Source organism: Moschus berezovskii, chromosome 2 (genome assembly GCF_049115385.1).
Source record: "Moschus berezovskii isolate FMDL1 chromosome 2, NW_MosBer_1.0, whole genome shotgun sequence".
In the NCBI taxonomy this organism is placed as follows: domain Eukaryota; kingdom Metazoa; phylum Chordata; class Mammalia; order Artiodactyla; family Moschidae; genus Moschus; species Moschus berezovskii.
In genome coordinates this window covers 25,289,279-25,309,866 of record NC_142461.1, presented here as the reverse complement: position 1 = coordinate 25,309,866, position 20,588 = coordinate 25,289,279, and positions in this window count along the sequence as shown.

Sequence of the window (20,588 nt, the reverse complement as noted above, 5' to 3'; positions counted from 1 at the left end):
CCAGCTGGATGAAGCCAGAGCCAGAATGGACACAAGGCTTGGAGTACTGGAGTGGAGTGCCATTGCCTTCTCCAGATCTAATGTGTAAAATGCCCATAAAATTTAAATAGCAAAACAAGAAGAAAAATAACCAGGACGCTGGAAGGGCCTGTTGCCTTAAGAAAATGTGCATTTATGCTGTTTGATCTGGACATTTCTTTCTCCCATTTCCTTTGGACACCACGTACAGCCTGAGTCATTTCCTTTGTCCTGCAGCTAGAAGTCTATACCCAGCTGGGTCTGTTACACTCATTGAAGGCTGAGCTTTGGTGCTTATGAAAGCCAGCCAGTTTTGCTCTGTTTCAAGGGGAACCAGGGCGAGGGAAGCTCCATGATTTATACAAACCTTTCACCATGACTGTGAAAACAAAGTCTCTGTAAATCACTGACGATAAGTGATCCTTTACTGTGTGTGTAGGGTTAAGAGTAAAATCCCTACTTCCAGTAGAAGTTCCATTTCTGTTATGGGACACACAGGAGGTGGGGCCTAGATTCAGTGTCCTTACTTCTGTAACTTTGCATCTCTTCTGAACTACCTCACTGGTGCAGATTGCCAAATTTGTGATAAATCAGAAAACACGTTTGGGGCAGATTATCTGTCTTCTTTTCCTCTGAAACAAGAGACAGTGTTAATGGGATGTGTCAGTTTTTTCCCCAGTGGTGCTAGGTTGTTAATTCTTATGTTTGTTTTTTAAATTAAATGATAAAATGTCTATTTGTGTGGCTAAGGAGAGTTCCTTCTAGTAGAATTTGTATATCTTTTTAAAGGAGAAAAACAAGGCAAACGTCAATATAACCAAGTAGTTGCTCCTGTTTCTCTGGGATGGAAAACGCAGAAGCAATTCTTTATATTTAAAACTAAGGGATTTCTCTCATGACTTGTATTTTCGTTATTTTAATTAATCTTTCCCAAATGCCATCAGCTGATGCCTTAATGTATTATATGAGAAAAAGAAGGTTATCTCAATCCACAGATAGGCTTTCCTAGGTGAGGATTTTCTAGGTGGTGGAATCTCTGTGTTGTGTATGTTTTGATCCTGGCCCCAGGAGAGCAGACTACTGCTGTTTCTGCATGAATGATTGAGGCACTGACCTGGAAGTCGGATGGATGGTGCCATGAGAGCCAAGTATTAGAGCCAGAAGGGACTGCAGAGTCTGTCAGTTTCTCCTGCCGCAGATGGAGCAGTTGAACCCCAGTGAGGCTGAATACAGACGGGAACTGACTCCATCCATGTTCTAGGTTGAACAGGAGGTACCACCGTCCCGTGACTGTTGTTTAGTAAACCCAAGAATTCTCCTAGAAACCAAAAGTGTCCAAAAAAGTAGAGTAGGATTAAAAATACACTTAAGGCAAGGGATTAACAACTCGGCAGCAAGCTCTGTCTTGTTGGGATGGAGAACAGTTTTCTTTCTTGAGGCTGGTACACCACATTGTTGATTTTTCCCTTTTGCAAGAGCTATTTTGGTGATGTGTCTGGGCAAAGTCCAAGTTTCCAACAGCGAGCTTGGGCCCTGGAGCCTCATGTATCGGAGCTGCAGGATGGGGCAAGGTGTCTTGGGCCCAGGGTGAGTGACAGACCCTGCAAAGATCTTCCCTATCAGCCGCGTTGTGATTGTTAATGCGGCCAAAGCAAGCTCATTATTCAGAGGTGCAAACAGGGCTTCTGTCACCTCATGGTCAGCTCCAAGCCCTGAGTCCATTCTGGCTCTGGCCTCATCCAGCTGGGTTGTCACAGCTGCTTTTTTTTTTTTTTTAATAGCTCTTAAATTCTGGTTAAGAATTATCTTAGGCTCTAATAAGAATAAAGATAAATCTGACTTTCCTTGTATTCCCAAGGGTTTGCATGATTCTCCCTTGTTCTATTTGCAGACCAATTGGGAGTTTCAGGTCTTTCTGGTTGGATTTCAAGCCCTCATTTACTGAGGTGCAGTCATATTGATACAACCAGAGGAAATAACTATCCCACTCTTTTCTACTCTCCAGGCTTCCATGTTCAAATCACCCTTTAGTCTCTGGCCTTCCACTAACTGACTAAGTGACTTGGGATCGTTGAGTTCCTATGTAAATGGAGTTAGGAGTGAATGGTCTCCAAGGCTTCTTCTGGCTCTATCTCTGTGGTCCCTTCCTGGCCATTTTTCTGTCTTCATGATGACATTTAGCTGGAGATGCAGATTTACCTCCTGACTTTTCCTGTACTTTCCTCATTTGATTGTGTTCCCCCAAGACATGTGGTGAGTTCAAACAATTGTCTCACTTTCCTGGTATTTATAAAACACAGAGTGCTACCAAAATTTCTCCAGCATTGCAGTGACTTCTACTTATGGTGTTTCTTAAGAAATAATTTAAGTCTCTAAGTAAAAACCAGAGAAATGTCTCTGAGACTGCCTCCTCTCTATCATTCAATACTAGGGAGTAACAATTTATTACATGTTAAATCCTATAGGAGATGATAAATTTTTATATTTTCTATGTTGGACATGTGGCTGTGTGCTTTTTAAAAGTTGTTTGTAAAGTTTTGACCAATAAATGTGTTTCATGCCCAAGTTGTAGTTGTGTGAGTGTGGTGTTTCACCTGGATGAAGTGGTTTTCCTTTGTTCACACCTTGACAAGGCTAAATTAACTTGACCTTGAGATTGAATATAAGCAGGATAATTGTAACACAGCTGTGAGCATTGCAAATTCTCCTACTAAAGAGTCAGTCCTTCAAATTCACTTGGGATGAAAAACAAAACAGGAACTTCCCTGGTGGTCCAGTGGTTAAGACTCTGCACTTCTACTGCAGGGGCCATGGATTTGATCCCTGGAGGGCTTCCCTGGTGGCTCAGATGGTAAAGAATCTGCCTGCAATGCCGGAGACCTGGGTTCAGTCCCTGGGTGGGGAAAATCCCCTGAAGAAGGGCATGGCAACCCACTCAAGTATTCTTGCCTGGAGAACTCCATGGACAGAGGAGCCTGGTGGGCTACAGTCCAGGCAAAGAATTGGACACAACTGAGTGACTAACACTTTCTTGGGGAACTAAGATGCCCGTGCTGCTCATGGGAGCCAAAGACAAAGCAAAAAGAAAAAAAAACAGAAAACAGGGGCAGGGCTAACTGAAAAGTGCAGGTGTGCAGGATGCGGTAAGAGCAGAGAACAGGGAGAGAAGAGGAAGCAAGCCAGGAAACGGCTGTGGTCTCGCTCGTGTGGTAGGAATAAGTGTGAAATTTCTCAGATCCAGAAGTATTCAGAAACTAGTCAAGCAGTTTATAGATTCCCAGTCAAGTGAATCACCACTAGTGGGTGATGGGTTTCTTCTTTGGATGATGAAAATGTTCTAAAATTGGATGGTAGTGATGGTTGAACAACTCTGAATATTCTGAAAACCCCTAAACTCTACATATCAAATAGGTGAACTCTATGGTGTGTGAATTATGTCTCAATAAAGATGTTTTGTAAACTCAAATCAGAGATTTGCCAAAATAAGGAAGAAGCTCAAAAATTCCTTTTATTAATGTGTCAGAAATAAAATGGCCTCCCTTTGATGCCAGCACCTTGGATGACAAAATTTATAAGGCCTGTGATGTTTCTGGTGTTCCCTATCAAAACAGGTGTTTCCAGTACTCAAAGTATTTTATTGGCTAAAGGACATGCTGTTTTATTATAGTGTAAAATACTGCTTTGACTTTAATTTTTCCAAATATTTTATTAATACTGTAGCTGAAGACTAAGTAAATATTATCATATAAAGATAACAATCAATATTTATTGATCACCTCCAGTGGAGCAGATTCAGGGCTAAGTACTTTATGTGCATTATGGCCTTTAGCTCTTGAAATAGCCCTATGGATTGGTACTATTTTTAACCCATAGGAAACTGGGGCTCAGAGCAGCTAAGGGCTTTGCTCAGGCAACCCTGATGGCAGGTGGTGGAGCTTGGACATGACACCACATCCTCTGGCCAGAGCCTATTTGGGTGTGGGACTCAAGAGCCCTGGGGTGTGCTGTCTCTGTCTCCAGCTGACCATGTGACTCTGTAAGTGACCTGAGAAGGTGGGATTTGATGGTGGAGTTTCCTTATTGGTCTGCCTGGCTGTGATTCTATTCTAAAGTCATCTGTATGTCCAAGCCACTCCCCTAACCTAGTGGGCATGGAGCCATTCTCAGTGCTGAGAGCAACCCTGGGGACCTGTTATGAGGTGGAAAATGTTGTACTGCCCATCGAAAGGACTAAGAAAGGCTTATCAGTGGACTAGTATTTGCTGTCAAAGTTTAAAATGTTATATGAAGAACACTTATTTCATTAAAAGTCTTGATTTGGGGGGGTGGGAAACTACATCGAGCATTATCTAGGGAAAGGCCACTTTTTTCAAACTGTATTTTATTTTATTATTTTTAAATTGAAGTGGCTTTACAGTGTTGTATTAGTTCCAGGTGCACAACAAAGTGATTCAGTTATACGTGCCATACACACACACATGTATGAACATATATATATACTTTTTCAGATCATTTTTCTTTGTAGGTTATTACAATATATTGAGTATAGTTCCCTGTGCAATGTAGGAAGCTCTTGTTGGTTATCTATTTTACAAGTAGTAGTGTATATATGTTAATCCCAAACTCCTAGTTTATTTCTTCCCCCTTCCAAACTATTTTAAAATTCACTTTATTTATCACATGTGTGTATGTATATGTGTTTTCCTAAGTATAACTTTAAAATTTTTGCCATGTGTTCCAAATTTAAGAAGTGTCTCCTGTTTGACTTCTCCTTTGCCTTTTGCAGCTCACCAAAATCTTTAAAAATTCAAAATGGGAAGGAGGCTTGATCTTAAATTTGACTTCGCATTTTACATGTCATGCTGAAATAAAGGAATGCTCTGATCTTCAGTTCAGTTCAGTTCAGTCGCTCAGTCGTGTCCGACTCTTTGTGACCCCATGAATCACAGCATGCCAGGCCTCCCTGTCCATCACCAACTCCCGGAGTTCACTCAAACTCATGTCCATCGAATCGGTGATGCCATCCAGCCATCTCATTCTCTGCCGTCCCCTTCTCCTCCCACCCCCAATCCCTCCCAGCATCAGAGTCTTTTCCAGTGAGTCAACTCTTCGCATGAGGTGGCCAAAGTATTGGAGTTTCAGCTTCAGCATCAGTCCTTCCAATGAACACCCAGGACTAATCTCCTTTAGAATGGACTGATTGGATCTCTTTGCAGTCCAAGGGACTATCAAGAGTCTTCTCCAACACCACAGTTCGAAAGCATCAATTCTTCGGTGCTCAGCTTTCTTCACAGCCCAACTCTCACATCCATATATGACCACTGAAAAAACCATAGCCTTGACTAGACGGACCTTTGTTGGCAAAGTAATGTCTCTGCTTTTTAATATACTGTCTAGGTTGGTCATAACTTTCCTTCCAAGGAGTAAGCGTCTTTTAATTTCATGGCTGCAATCAGCATCCGCAGTGATTTTGGAGCCCCCCAAAATAAAGTCTGACGCTGTTTCCACTGTTTTTCCATCTATTTCCCATGAAGTGATGGGACCAGATGCCATGATCTTAGTTTTCTGAATGTTGAGCTTCAAGCCAACCTTTTCACTCTCCTCTTTCACTTTCATCAAGAGGCTTTTGAGTTCCTCTTCACTTTCTACCATAAGGGTGGTGTCATCTGCATATCTGAGGTTATTGATCTTTCTCCCGGCAATCTTGATTCCAGCTTGTGCTTCTTCCAGCCCAGCGTTCCTCATGATGTACTCTGCATATAAGTTAAATAAGTAGGGTGACAATATACAGCCTTGACATACTCCTTTTCCTATTTGGAACCAGTCTGTTGTTCCATGTCCAGTTCTGACTGTTGCTTCCTGACCTGCATACAAGTTTCTCAAGAGGCAGGTCAGGTAGTGTGGTATTCCCATCTCTTTCAGAATTTTCCACAGTTTATTGTGATCCATACAGTCAAAGGCTTTGGCATAGTCAATGAAGCAGAAATGGATGTTTTTCTGGAACTCTCCTGCTTTCTCCATGATCCAGCAAATGTTGGCAATTTGATCTCTGGTGCCTCTGCCTTTTCTAAAACCTGCTTGAACATCTGGAAGTTCACGGTTCACATATTGCTGAAGCCTGGCTTGGAGAATTTTGAGCATTACTTTACTAGCGTGTGAGATGAGGGCAATTGTGCGGTAGTTTGAGCATTCTTTGGCAGTGTCTTTCTTTGGGATTGGAATGAAGACTGACCTTTTCCAGTCCTGTGGCCACTGCTGAGTTTTCCAAATTTGCTGGCATATTGAATGTAGCACTTTTACAGCATCATCTTTCAAGATTTGAAATAGCTCAACTGGAATTCCATCACCTCCACTAGCTTTGTTCGTAGTGATGCTTTCTAAGGCTTTGATCTTAGATGGACCAACTCTCTAAGAATAGGATCACATAATTTGTAATTTCAAATTCACTTAACTTTAAAATAACATTGTATCCATACATGTGGAATGTAAGTCATATTACATTTAGTGAAACTTGCAGAAGGGCTTATATAGATAAATAGATATAGATACAGACATTGATGCATATATATATATATTTTTTTTTTTTCATTACTGCTGTTGAGATAATACTCAGAAAGGAAATTTTAAATCACTCGGAATAAGAGCAAACGTGATTCATCTGGAAACTAGCTATACTTTTTAAAATGGAGTTGACTTCAAATAATATATAGTAGATTGAACTTCAGTTCAGTTCAGTTCAGTCGCTCAGTCGTGTCCGACTCTTTGCGACCCCATGAATCACAGCCCGCCAGGCCTCCCTTGTCCATCACCAACTCCCGGAGTTCACGCAAACTCATGTCCATTGAGTCGGTGATGCCATCCAGCCATCTTAGTGAAGTTATTATTATGAGTAAACACAGGAGATAAAGCATAGTGACACTCCAGTGTTCCTGGAGGAAGCAACACACTCTGTTGTTTCAGGACAAGCACATACCTTCAGCTGAATAGCACTGCAGCTCCAGAGTGGGGGGTGACCGTCCCAGCCAGGGAAAGACCTTGATCAGACATCCACCCACATGCCTCCCCTTTTCTATCTTCCTCTGTCACTCAGGTTTTTTTCAGCTTTATGGCTTATGGCTTCTACTTTGTCCGTAATCCAGGGAAAAGTAAAAGAAGAGAAAGACAAGTGTAAGTTAACTTGCAAAGAGCATCCAAGAAACTGCCTTTTTGTCAGAGGTCAGGTCAAGGGCCATGAAAATAAGGAAGAGTCAATAAGAAAGCGAGGAGGACTGCATGGAGGAGGAGAATGTCTCATGATGATAAATTTCACTTTAAAGGACATTCACATTCCATTTCATGGCATGTCCTTGTCCTGGAGACTTTCAGTAACAGGTGACAGGAACAGTGTTATTTCAAAAATGACGCCCCACCAGAAGAAGGTTTATCTTCCTCTTTACCCTCTCCTGATGATGTCAGGATTGACTCCTTCATTAGCAGTTCACCTTTTATTAACTCTACCAGACCACCAGGATAAGGATCTTTGCTATTTCTTTACCTGATTACTATTACGAATCCACTGTCTCTTACTTAGGTATCTAGACAGTTGAAAATCTTAGCTGGAAGTTAGAGGAGACCCTAAAAACCTATTTTTCCCCTCAGTACTAAACCAAGTAGACAGATGATATTAGCAACTAGCCCAAAGATCAAATAGTCAAGTGAAAACAGAATAATAAAATGCTGTTTAAGTCTGCCTAGGCAATGTAAGCATTAGAACTATGTATTCATGCAGTTATTGTTGAGTTTGATGATGCAAACCATCAGGGTAATTTGACTACAACTGCTGAGTTTAGATGTTTAGATGACAGAGCTTTTGCAAAGCAGTGGTCATTTACCCGAGTGGTCATTTGTGGCCTGAGAAACCTGTTTTCATAAGGAGTTATCGGTACTGAACTTTCGAAATACTCTGAAACTGTTACCACATTCTTTTGGCCCGACTTTATTGCAGATATTATTTTTCTTTCCACATCTTGATAGGCTTAGAAACTGCCCCAGGGCCATTATTTCAAAGGAGAAATTTCTCTTCCATCCTGTCTGTGATTTCTCTTTGCCCTGGGCTCTAGAAACAGAGGGACACAGTGACTTCAGTCTGATCCTCTATCTGGGGAATGTAATGTGTTTTCTGCTAAATTACTGAGTTCCATCAGGGTTATTCTCTGCCAGAATTATTTGGCAAGAATCTGCTGAAGAATTACTTTCAGCTTTGTTTGTGGTTACTAGATTCAATTGGAATTTCCTGCGTCTTCTGGCAATTCTGAGATTTTCGTGGAGGGGCCAAGGCCCTGGCTTCAAGGTGTGCTTCTGCCAGCAAATGCAAGAAGTCTGGGTACAGCATAGAGGAAGATGCTCGGGGCCCAGTTCTGAACATCTTCCCAGTCAATCTGATAATGTTGATCAACCACTGACTCAGTATAAAGAACTAAAGCTCAAGACATATGTTTTGCCCTCTTGGGGGCTATAATAAGAAAGTATCTTATAGAGAGGAGATTAAACCAGTCTCAAATCAGGATCAAAGCAAATCCTAAAGGAAATCAACCCTGAATATTCATTGGAAGGACTGATGCTGAAGCTGAAACTCAAATACTTTGGCCACCTGATGCGAAGAGCCAACTCATTGGAAAAGACTCTGATGCTAGGAAGGATTGAGGGCAAAAGGAGAATGCAGCAACAGAGGATGAGATGGTTAGGTAGCATCACTGACTCAATGGACATGAGTTAGCTAACTGGGAGATAGTGAAGGACAGGGAAGTCTGGCGTGCTGCAGTCCCTGGGGTCACAAAGAGTCAGGCATGACTTAGTGACTAAACAACAACAACAATCTTACAGGAGAGAGAGAGGGAAGCAGAGGTCACAAGATGAACACCAGCCCAGAGCTTTGGCCATGTAGAGAGATGAGTTGTGGCTGAGGGATCTGGGAGGAGACATGGAGGGGATGGAATCGACTTGGGCTTGCAAGGTTGAGGATGATCTAGGTGAGCACAATGGGGAATCTCAGGCAGAGGAGTCACGGAAGAGTGGCCTGCTTGTCACAGTTTGCTGGGACTTCCCTGGTTTTAGCAGTGAGAACCCTTCAACCCCAAGCCGAGTGGGTGGCTGGCCATGGTCGGCTGCAAGGCAGAGTTAGTGGTTTCCTTGGCCTGTCAGAGGGACAGTAGGGAGGGCTTTTGTTTTTTAATGCTGCAGAGAGCAACTTTTAAACCAATCTTTGCCTATGGTTACTGGGGTGAACGGGGATGGGGGAGGAGGGATAAACTTGGAGATTGGGATTGAGATATACACACTATGGTATATAAAATAGGTAACCAAGAAGGACCTACTGTACAGCACAGGGAAATTTACTCAATACTCTGTAATGGCCTATATGGGAAAACTATCTTTAAGAGTAGATATGTATGTAACTGACTCACTTTGCTGCACACTTGAAATTAACACAACATGTAAATCAACTGTACTCCAATAAAAAGTATTTTTAAAAAAGGAAGAAAAACCAGTTTTTGGAAAATGAATAATTCCAGCTTAGCTACATAGCCTATGATACTCTGCAATTTCCCAGCTCTGGGAATTCAGTGTGAATGATAGGCTTAAGGCTCTGGAAGGTCACCACACATTTGAGGGAGATTTTTGTCATGCATTCCCCTTAATTCCCTCTTTTGTCCAAGTGGCCTCAAAATTAATGCCTCTGTGACTGTGACCAACTTTTCTGAGCTTCAGTTTCTCTTTCTCAGTTCAGTCGTTCAGTCCTGTCCAATTCTTTGCGACCCCGTGAACTGCAATGTGCCAGGCTTCCCTGTCCATCGCCAACTCCCGAAGCTTGCTCAATTCATCTCATCCTCTGTCGTCCCCTTCTCCTCCTGCCTTCGGTCTTTCCCAGCATACGGTCTTTTCTTATGAGTCGACTCCTCACATCAGGTGGCCAAAGTATTGGAGCTTCAGCTTCAGCACAAGGATAAATTATTTTCTCTTATTATGGACTTCTAAAATAGTTTAATGAATGGCTGCCTAGACCCTGGGACTTTTGAAACTCAAGATATAGTATTCTTAGAGGTATGAAACATCAGAAAATGCCTAATCTTTACATAGCATTTGCTCAAAGTTTATATTTTGTTTTGTTCTGCCTTGTATGTGTCAAATACATAAATATTTATATATTTATATTCAGTTTTAAAATATTTTGTTTAATTTAAATATAATTTCATAATATGAAATTATATGTATAATATGTATAAGAGACTGCAAAAGAGACATAGGCATTTAGAACAGTCTTTGGGACTCTGTGGGAGAGGGTGAAGGTGGAATGATTGGGGAGAATGGAATTGTAGCATGTATATTATCATAAGTGACCAGTCCAGGTTCGACGCATAAATTTTCCTCTATTCAAAAAAAAAAAAAAATAAAGCAGAGACCACACCCAAAAATAAATAAATAAATAAATATAATTTCATAATAAATCTTATATACTTATTTGTTTTTACCTTGCTCTGGGAAGGGCTATGGATGGAATAACTCTGCTAGAGATTTAATGATCTAAATAGTGACTTATGAAACAATAAAAAGGAGAATTAAATATAAGAATATAAAATTCCAGCTGAGTATTCACTTATACTGTGATGGTTAGATAGCATCACTGACTCAATGAACATGAATTTTAGAAAACTCCAGGAAATAGTGAAGGACAGGGAAACCTTGTGAGCTGCAGTCCATGGGGTTGTAAAGAGTCAAACATGACTTAGCAATCAAATTACAATTCACTTATAATAATAAAATTATCTCTTCTTTACAGAATTAGTAGGAATTAGCAATGACTGATGCTTTTACATCTTTGCCACTGTTAAACGAGCACATTTAATCTTGGAACACAGATTCTCAAACATTTTATATCCTTCCCACTCCAAGTACCTTGGCAGATTTAACTTGGGCTAAAGTTGAACTCCCCTCAACTGGTAATGTGACCACAATCAAATTCATAAAGGAATGAAGTTTCTCATGGGAAACATCCATCTAAGTTATTCTTTCCCTTGTTGACAATTGTTGAAACTGGGTTTAGAAAAACCATAGGCTGCTTCAAATCAATTCCAATGCCAGAGACCCAAGAAAGCATTAGATTTTTGAACATAAAAAGTAATATAACAGATAAAAATGCCGTCAACCTCATGCTGGTGTCATCACGGTGACAAAAATGTTGTCACAGCTCCAGACATCACATCCGTGTTTAAGTCAGGAAGAAGGAGAGAGGTGCCAACTTTTTCTTTTGCTTCATTAGAATCTGCACTATCTTTCTACAACCCCTCTTGCAAACTTTCCTGGCTATTTCATTGGTCAGAACTAGCTCACATGATCCCCCCTCCCCCACTCCCTTACAAGTTATCTCTTCCGTTCCGTTCCGTTCTGTCGCTCAGTCGTGTCCGACTCTATGCGACCCCGTGGACTGTAGCCAACCAGGCTTCTCCGTCCATGGGATTCTCCAGGCAAGAATACTGGAGTGGATTACCGTTTCCTTCTCCAGGGGATCTTCCTGGGAAAGTGAGTATTCACTTTCTACTCTCTGGAGTAGGAGTCAGCAAAATTTGAAGACTGAGACAGTAAATATGTTAGGCTTTGCAGGTCATTGGTCACAATACTCAACTCAGTCATACAATGCAAAAAGCAGCCACAGATAAAATGTACTTGGATCGATGTGACTGTGTTCCAATACAACTTCATTTGAGAGCAATGAAATTTGAATTTCATGTAGTATTCCTGAAATCTTCTTCTTCTTTTGAGCTTACTCCAACCATTTAAAACTGTGGAAATCATCCTTAGCTTCCGGGTTATACAAAAAAAGGACCCCAGTCCCCTGGGTTAGAGGAGGGTACAAACAACTTTGGAAGGCTTACCATGTGCTAATGCAAACAGGCCCCGTACCATGAGTACAGATTATTGGAAAAATGCCGTCATGCTCAATCTATCAAGCCAATGTTAATTTTCCTGAGATAACAAAAACACTTGCTTCCCAACCCTGTTCTTTGTCATGAACAGAGTGAAGTTTACCAGATAGTTTTAATTCAGAAAATCTGTATTGCTGATTTCCTAGGTCAGGAAACCTTATATATTTTACATATTTTGTTTCAAATTGCCCTGCAGTGACTGCAGAACTGGATCAGACTCTACATGAGAAAACTTTAGAACAGTCTGGAACTATATAAATTATAGACACTATTCTTTCCTGGAGAATTCCATGGGCAGAGGAGCCTGTGGGCTACAGTCCATGGGGTTGCAAAGAGTTGGACATGACTGAGCAACTGACACTTTCTTCTTTCCATAACAAAGATTTTGCCTAATTGTTCAAAGGTCTGTTTGCATTAACTTCGTAAAACTTCAGAGATAAAATTACTCTGCTGCTGCTGCGAAGTCGCTTCAGTCGTGTCTGACTCTGTGTGACCCCGCAGACAGCAGTGCATCAGGCTCCCCTGTCCCTGGGATTCTCCAGGCAAGAACACTGGAGTGGGTTGCCATTTCCTTCTCCAGTGAATGAAAGTGGAAAGTGAAAGTGAAGCTGCTCAGTCATGTCCAATTCTTTGCAACCCCATGGACTGCAGCCCACCAGGCTCCTCCATCCATGGGATTTCCCAGGCAAGAGTACTGGAGTGGGGTGCCATTGCCTTCTGATACTAGTTAAAACAGCAGAGTGATGTATTAGGTGCCTTGATCTAATGATTATTCTCTAAAATGTTACATGTTCATTTTCTATTCTCTTTTGAACTTCATAGTTAATTTTATAATTATGTTGCCTGTATTTCTATATAAATATTAAAATATGTACATATAGATTTAATATGAGATAATTCTAATATAATAATATGTACTATTGGTTTTTAGTCTTTACTCAGCCTTTAGGGCTTCCCAGATGGCTCATTGGTAAAGAGTCTGCCTGCCAATGCAAGAGATGCAGGTTTGATCCCTGGGTCAGAAAGATTCCCTGGAGAAGGAAAAGGTAACCTGTTCCAGTGTTTTTGTCTGGGAAATCCCATGGACAGAGGAGCCTGGCAGGCTACAGTCCATGGGTTCATGAAAGAGTTGGACACAACTTAGCCACTAAACAACAATACCAATATAATATACCCATATCTAAATAATCCGATCCTTCCTTTAAAAATTTTTTTAACTTTTATTTGTTTTTATTTTTGGCTTTGCTGGGTCTTTGTTGCTCTCACAGATTTTCTCTAGTTGTGGCGAGTGGGGTTACTCTCTAGTTGAGGTGTGCGGGGTTCTCATTGCAGTGGCTCCTTTTGTTGTGGACAACTGTCTCGAGGGCATGCAGGCTTTAGTAGTTGTGTTTCCTGGGCTCCAGAGCACTGGCTCAAAAGTTGTGGGGCACGGGCTTAGTTGCTTTGTCGCACGTGGGATCCTCCCAGACCAGGGATGGAACCCATGTCTCCTGCATTGGCAGGCAGATTCTTTACCACTGAGCCACCAGGGAAGCCCAATTCTGTATATTTCTAAAAACCCGAGGCAATGGATATGCAGCTTATCCATGGATCTGCTTTGTGAACCAGTCAGTGGGATTGCATTAGAGTACAGGCTGCGTGACCATAGCAAAGAGACCTCAAATTACAGAAGCCTCAATGTGAAATTAATTTCTTTCTCACATAATAGCCTGGAGGTAAATGGCCCAGGATGCTGGCTCTATTCATTCAAACACCCAAGTTGCTTCCGTTTGTTTGACCGCCATCCCCTAGGGTTTCATCCTTGTCTGCATGATGAGGTTGGCTGCTGCTTCATCCACATTCTAGCCAATGGGAAAAACGGCAGATAAGCACAGAGTTGTACATGAAGGCCAAGACTCAGCTGTACACACATCATTTCCACTTTCACAATATTGGCACAGCAGGCTACAAGGGAAACTGGAAGGTATAGTCTCCCTCTCATGCAAGATATAGACATATATTTTTCTTGTCTCTAAATACATACTGCTGCTGCTTACTTGCTCAGCCGTGTCCAACTCTTCAGCCCCATGGACCGTAGTCCACCAGGCTCCTCTGTCCATGGGATTCTCCAGGCAGGAATACTGGAGTGAGCTACCATTTCCTCCTCCAGGGGATCTTCCTGGCCCTGAGATCGAACCCACTTCTCTTGCATCTCCTGCATCGCAGACGGATTCTTTCCCACTACACCACTTGGGAAGCCCTCCTACATACACACACTCAGATATATTCATAAATAGCTAAGTGGGCATATGCCCAGCTGAAATTGGACACCTGAAAATGAAACATTCAGTTCAGTTCAGTTCAGTTCAGTCGCTCAGTCGTGTCCGACTCTCCGCGACCCCATGAATCACAGCACGCCAGGCCTCCCTGTCCATCACCAACTCCCGGAGCTCACTCAAACTCATGTCCACAGAGTCGGTGATGCCATCCAGCCATCTCATTCTCCGTCGTCCCCTTCTCCTCCCGCCCCCAACCTTTCCCAGCATCAGAGTCTTTTCCAGTGAGTCAACTCGTCGCATGAGGTGGCCAAAGTATTGCAGCTTCATCTTTAGCATCAGTCCCTCCAATGAACATCCAGGACTGATCTCCTCTAGAATGGACTGGTTGGATCTCCTTGCAGTGTAAGGGACTCTCAAGAGTCTTCTCCAACACCACAGTTCAAAAGCATCAATTCTTCGGCGATCAGCTTTCTTCACAGTCCAACTCTCACATCCATACATGACCACGGGAAAAACCATTGCCTTGACTAGACGGACCTTGGTTGGCAAAGTAATGTCTCTGCTTTTTAATATACTTTAAATTGAATGCTTGTGTTAATCTTTATTCTTTCATGAAAACATACTGAAAGAAAAAGAAAGTGAAGTCGCTCAGTTGTGTCCAACTCTTTGAGACCCTTATGGACTGTAGCCTAACAGGCTTCTCCATCCATGGGATTTTCCAGGCAAGAGTACTGGAGTGGGTTGTCATTTCCTTCCCCAGGGGATCTTCCCAACAGAAGGATCAAATGCGGGTCTCCCGCATTGTAGGCAGACGCGTTACCCTCTGAGCCACCAGGGAAGCCCCAACCATACTGACATGAGAAATAAAAAAAAAATAAAAATGGTGAAAAGTCAAGAAGTTAAAGAGAACAGGGTAGGAGTAAGAGGAGAAAGTGAAGTCAACACTATTTTGCAAAATGGAAAACAGATGGGAAAGTGGTAACTGATTAGGCAGAACAAAAATACCAGAAATTTAGTGGCAGGGAGAGTTGAGGGGGAATACCCAGTAAGAAAACACCTGATGCCCATTGCAGAATCTCGGAAAGCCCGAGGTATGGGAGGCACCGCCTGTCAAAAGTCGGGTGTGGGGAATTCCCTGGCAGTCCAGCGTTTAGGACTCAGTGCTTTCACTGCCTGGGCCCAGGTTCAATTCCTAGTCAGGGGAACTAAGATCCAAAAAGGCGAGTGGTGTGGCCAAAAACAAAACAAACAACAAAAAGTCAGGTGTGGAGGAGACCAAAAGCAGAGAGCAACGGTCAGTCTCTTGAAGAAGCAGACTCTCAGATTCCCTGTCCTGGATCCTGCAGCTTGTGCATCGCTGACCTAAACAGAGCACAGAAGCTCTGCTCTTGGAAATTCTAGAGAAACTCTGAGCTCTGGGGCACCAAGCTCAGTGGAGGAGATGGGGTGGGGAGATGCCTTTGAAGCAGACTAACAGTCTTCATGCTGTTGCTGCTAAGTCGCTTCAGTCGTGTCCGACTCTGTGCGACCCCATAGACGGCAGCCCACCAGGCTCCCCTGTTCCTGGGATTCTCCAGGCAAGAACACTGGAGTGGGTTGCCATTTCCTTCTCCAATGCACGAAAGTGAAAAGTGAAAGTGAAGCCTCTCAGTCTGTCCGACTCCTAGCGACCCCATGGACTGCAGCCCACCAGGCTCCTCCATCCATGGGATTTTCCAGGCAAGAGTACTGGAGTGGCTTGTTACTGCCTTCTCCAGACAGTCTTCATACTGAGCAGTGATTCCTACAGCGCTCTTCCCACACGGGGTTCCTGTAATCCTGGGAAGCTGGTTTTTCAGTCTCCAACAGGAGACTGGAGAATTCCTCTTTGGGGAAGTCAGCCAACCCAAGAGAGAAGACCTACAGATTCCGATTCTTGTGGGTCCCCATCTGCCACAATATAGTGATGCTAATCACCGAATAAATTCTGTTTACACAAAGCTGCAGGTCAGCTTTTTAGTGGCAGCAATGGACATCCAAAAATCAACAGATGTTTCAAGGAAGCCTTTGAAAGGAGCAAATATAGCAAATGAAGACCCTGAGAGACGGAGATAGAGCAAGCGTACAATAATTTATGTTGTTAGAGAAGAGACATTTTGCAACAATAAGGCAAGAGTAGAATGCTAAAGTCAAAAAGCATTCAAAGAAAAGAAGGTGACATAACCAATAGTGAGGATAGAAAGAGGAGAAAAATAGGCGCAGGAATGAATGGGGGTAAAGAACCCGCCTGCCACTGCAGGAGATGCAGGAGATGAGGGCTCAATCCCTGGGTCGGGAAGATCCCCTGGAGGAGAACACGGCAACCCACTCCAGTACTCTTGCCAGGAGAATCCCATGGGAGAGGAGCCTGGCGGGCTACGGTCCGCAGTGTCACAAAGAGTTGAACACGACTGAAGCGACTTAGCGCACACGAGCCGGCCTGAATGAAGAAGTCAAATTCTCTCCTATTTTCAGTCAACAGATGGACTCTAACATTAAAAAGTAACCAGAAATATCAATTTAAGGATGTCATTTAGGATATAGATATAAACACACAAAGAAAGCTAAATGAGTAGAAAATTGCTGACAGGAAGTAGGAATTGAGGTTGGCGAAGGTGGGGCAGGAGACTCCTGCTTTTTACTATATTTGATTTATGAAACCACATATGTAATGTTAAAATATGTTTTTAATAAACTAATAAACATTTTTATTAGCGCTAATATTATTTTTAAATATTTTTATATATACTTTAAAATAATAAAAACATTAATATCCCATTTCTTGAAGACTGATTCCCAATAAGATGGTGAGCTATAAATGTACCAGAAGTCTCTGTATGAAGCAATTAGGAAAAAGAACAGCAAGATGGAGCAGGGGCTAGAAGCAGTTTTTCAGGGACCTCATGACCTTAAGATATGAAGGCATTTGAAAGAACCCTGGAACATTCAGGAGGGAAAGTGGGAATTCCAATTTTAGGAAATCTGAGCAAATCATTATGGACCAAGCTGCCAAATATCGACAGGATTGGCAGATGTTGTAGAAATACAGATGCTCTGTTATTAAAAAATTTTTTTTCTGTTTATATATTTTAATAATAGGCAGTCAGTTTGCTTGGATAATATTGGGAAATGAAGACTGGATTTTCCTTTTAAGTTATAACCAGAAATGCTCTGCATGACAAGCCAGACACTACTAACTGACTTTTCAAAAACCTCTTCATCCTGCCTGGCATCCTAGTAAACAGGTTGGATATTTGCTTTCTCAGTCCTACTCTCAGGAGAGGCTCCCCATGTGTCCCAGTTCTGGCTAATGACATATAAGGGAAACTGCTTAGGGCCTCTGGAAAGTTTTGTCCTTGATGAGGAGTTGGAGCACTGGGAAAGACTCTGTAGACTGGCTTGGAACAGGGTGTTAATGTCATTTTCCAGTTCTCTGTGGCCATATTGCAACCACAAGGGAAAGGCCAAGGGAATTTCCAAAGATTCCAGTCCAAAGCTCTGGCATCAACAAACCAATATCAGTAACTGTGTAACTCAAATCTCCCCCTTTTGTGTGACCAAAAGCAAGTCTACTTTCACCATTGGTTCAGATATGTCCTTGTACTATTTTTATAAATAATATAATCTTGGCAATGTCCCCTGTGGTGACTATTGAAGGAAGGCAAGAGGATTCACTCACATCAACATGATCATTCATCACATTTGTCCATTTGTATGAAAGTTCAAAACAGCTCTTTAAGAAGTGGACATTGGGGGACTTCCCTGGTGATCCAGTGGCTAAGACTGTGCTCCCAATTCTGGAGGCCCAGGTTTGATCCCTGGTCAGGGAACAAGATTCCACAAGGTACAACTAAGACCCAGTGCAGACAAATAAATATTTTTTAAAAAACCATAAAAAAAAGAAGTGGACCTTGGGACACAGATGTTGTAGGCGTGATCAAGTAATGATCCCCTTATCCCTGAAGGTTGCTTCAAGGGGACTGGGTAGAAAGAGTCTTTAGGACATTGGAGCCCCTGGGGAAGTGAGGATTCCCTCTGGCTGCTTTTTCTGTTTATCCTCAATGCACAGTGCAAATAGCATCCTTTACTCTGAGTGTCATCAAGCAAAATGTGCCAGGAGGCCATGCTTTGGGACTCACTCAAGGCTTCCCCAGTAGCTTGGCTGGTAAAGAATCCGCGTGTAATGCAAGAGAGGAGGGTTCAGTTCCTGGGTCAGCAAGATTCCCTGGAGGAGGGCATGGCTACCCACTCCAGTATTCTTGCCTGAAGGATTCCATGGACAGAGGGGCCTGGTGGGCTATAGTCCACGGGGTCGCAAAGAGTCAGACACGACTGAGCAACTAAGCACATCAAGGCTTTTATGTGTGAAGAACCGACTCATTGGAAAGATTGGTGGCAAAAGGAGAAGGGGGTGACAGAGGATGAGATGGTTGAATGGCATCATTCACTCAGTGGACATGAGTTGGAGCAAACTGTGGGAGACAGTGGAGGAGAGAGGAGCCCACAGTCCACGGGGTGGCCACAAGCTGGACAAGACTTAGCGACTGAATAACGACAAGATGGCTTGATGCTGTGTTGTTCTACATGAAAGTCTGCTCTAGGGAAAGTCTTGGCAGTCCAGTGGTTAGGACTCTCCACTTCCACTGCAGGGTACCTGGGTTCAGTCCCTGGTGGGAGAACTCCGATCCCTCAAGCCCCCTGGCAAGGTCAGAGACGAGAAGCTGCACTAAAGTACAAGGCACAGAGAAGCACAAGATGTAGAATGATCAGGAAGAAACAAAACTCTTCCCCAGACCCTTCAGCATCAACACCCCAAAGAGAAACAAACTGTTACAGAGGAAATACAGTTTACTTCCTGACTTCAGCCCCCTTTTTAAAAACAACAATTAAATACATAATAGATACTGGAGTGCCCCAGTGCACAGCCATTGGGTGGCAGAGTCAGAACTCGAAAGTAGGTCTCCCGACTCACTACTGAAGCAGAGGGAAGAGGCACACATTACTTCCAGCTCTCCAGTCTCCTGTTCCCCCTATTCTCAGAGGTGACTGGGCAATAACGAACTTTCATACTTGAGAGAGGGACGTGGGAGCAGACAGCTACTGGGGTGATGTGCCGGAGGATGGTTTGGCAACCACAGAACTGAGAACTGAAAGAATGAGGGTGGCTCGGCCAACTCCAATCCCTTTATTCGTGGTCTGTGAAGATGTGACAAGACCAGAGAAGCCAGGGCAGAGGACAGGGGCCCCATTGTTCTGCTGGGCAGAGGCCGAATGGACTTCCTCACCATTTGTTTCTCTGACCTCCTGACCTCCCCTAGATGGCACTGTCCTCGCCCCGTGCCAACTGCTGATGACAAGGAAACCAGATTTGCTTGGGTGCAGACAGCTCCGTCCAACTGTGTGTGGTTTTATTACTCGTTTCTTTAACTTCTGAGGTTGCTGTCTGAGACCGTCAACCCTGGGGCTACAGATGGTCAGATGTTTTACTTCCGCTTGAGATCCAAGATGGTGGAGCTCTCTGTGATAAGGAACCAATGACATCTGGGGGACCAGAAGACTAGTAGGACCTTCTCCTTATGCAAATGAGAAAAGCCCTAAAAGGTCAAAGGAATTTCCCCAAATCTCAAAACAACTCAGTGACAGAGGCAGGAATTTCTCCCTGCTTGGTAGCCTGCCACCTCCTGAATAGGTAACCTTGGCCAAAAAACTCAAACTTCTCCAAGCTTCAGTTTTCTCATCTACAGAGACTTGTAAAAGAAAATTTCACATAGAAATGGGAGAAGGAGCTGAGATTATGCATATAAAGGGCATACCCCACTGCCTGAGCACACAGCGCATGCAGAGATGTTTGCTTTATATTATCATTGATTCCAAGCTTGTTTCTCTCTATTCAGTTCTGGAGGTCTTCACTGTGCTAATTGCTAACTGTAGGAATCACAAGAAAAGCATCCCATTTGTGGAAACCCTTGGTGCTATATATCTAAAAAGTGTGAATTTTCCTATATCTAAACTATACACAATCCAACCTGAGGGTGTTTTTAAAAAAGACATTTATTCCATTGCAAACTATCGAGTCTCATTAAACACATGTAACACTGTCATTTGAAAAGGTTCTTAAATGGTTATGGTGGCCAGTTTAAAATATGACGGCTAATGTTTAGAAAGAACTGAATTTTCTAAGTGCGTTTATCTTATTCTAAGTGTATTCACAATTGAGGTCATCTTGGAGGCAGTCATAGATATTTGCCCAGAGTACTGGTTAAGCATTCTAAAAGTTTCAGCAGTCAATTCAAAACAGTGCGTCCCTTGGTTAAATAAAGGCAGTTTATTTGAG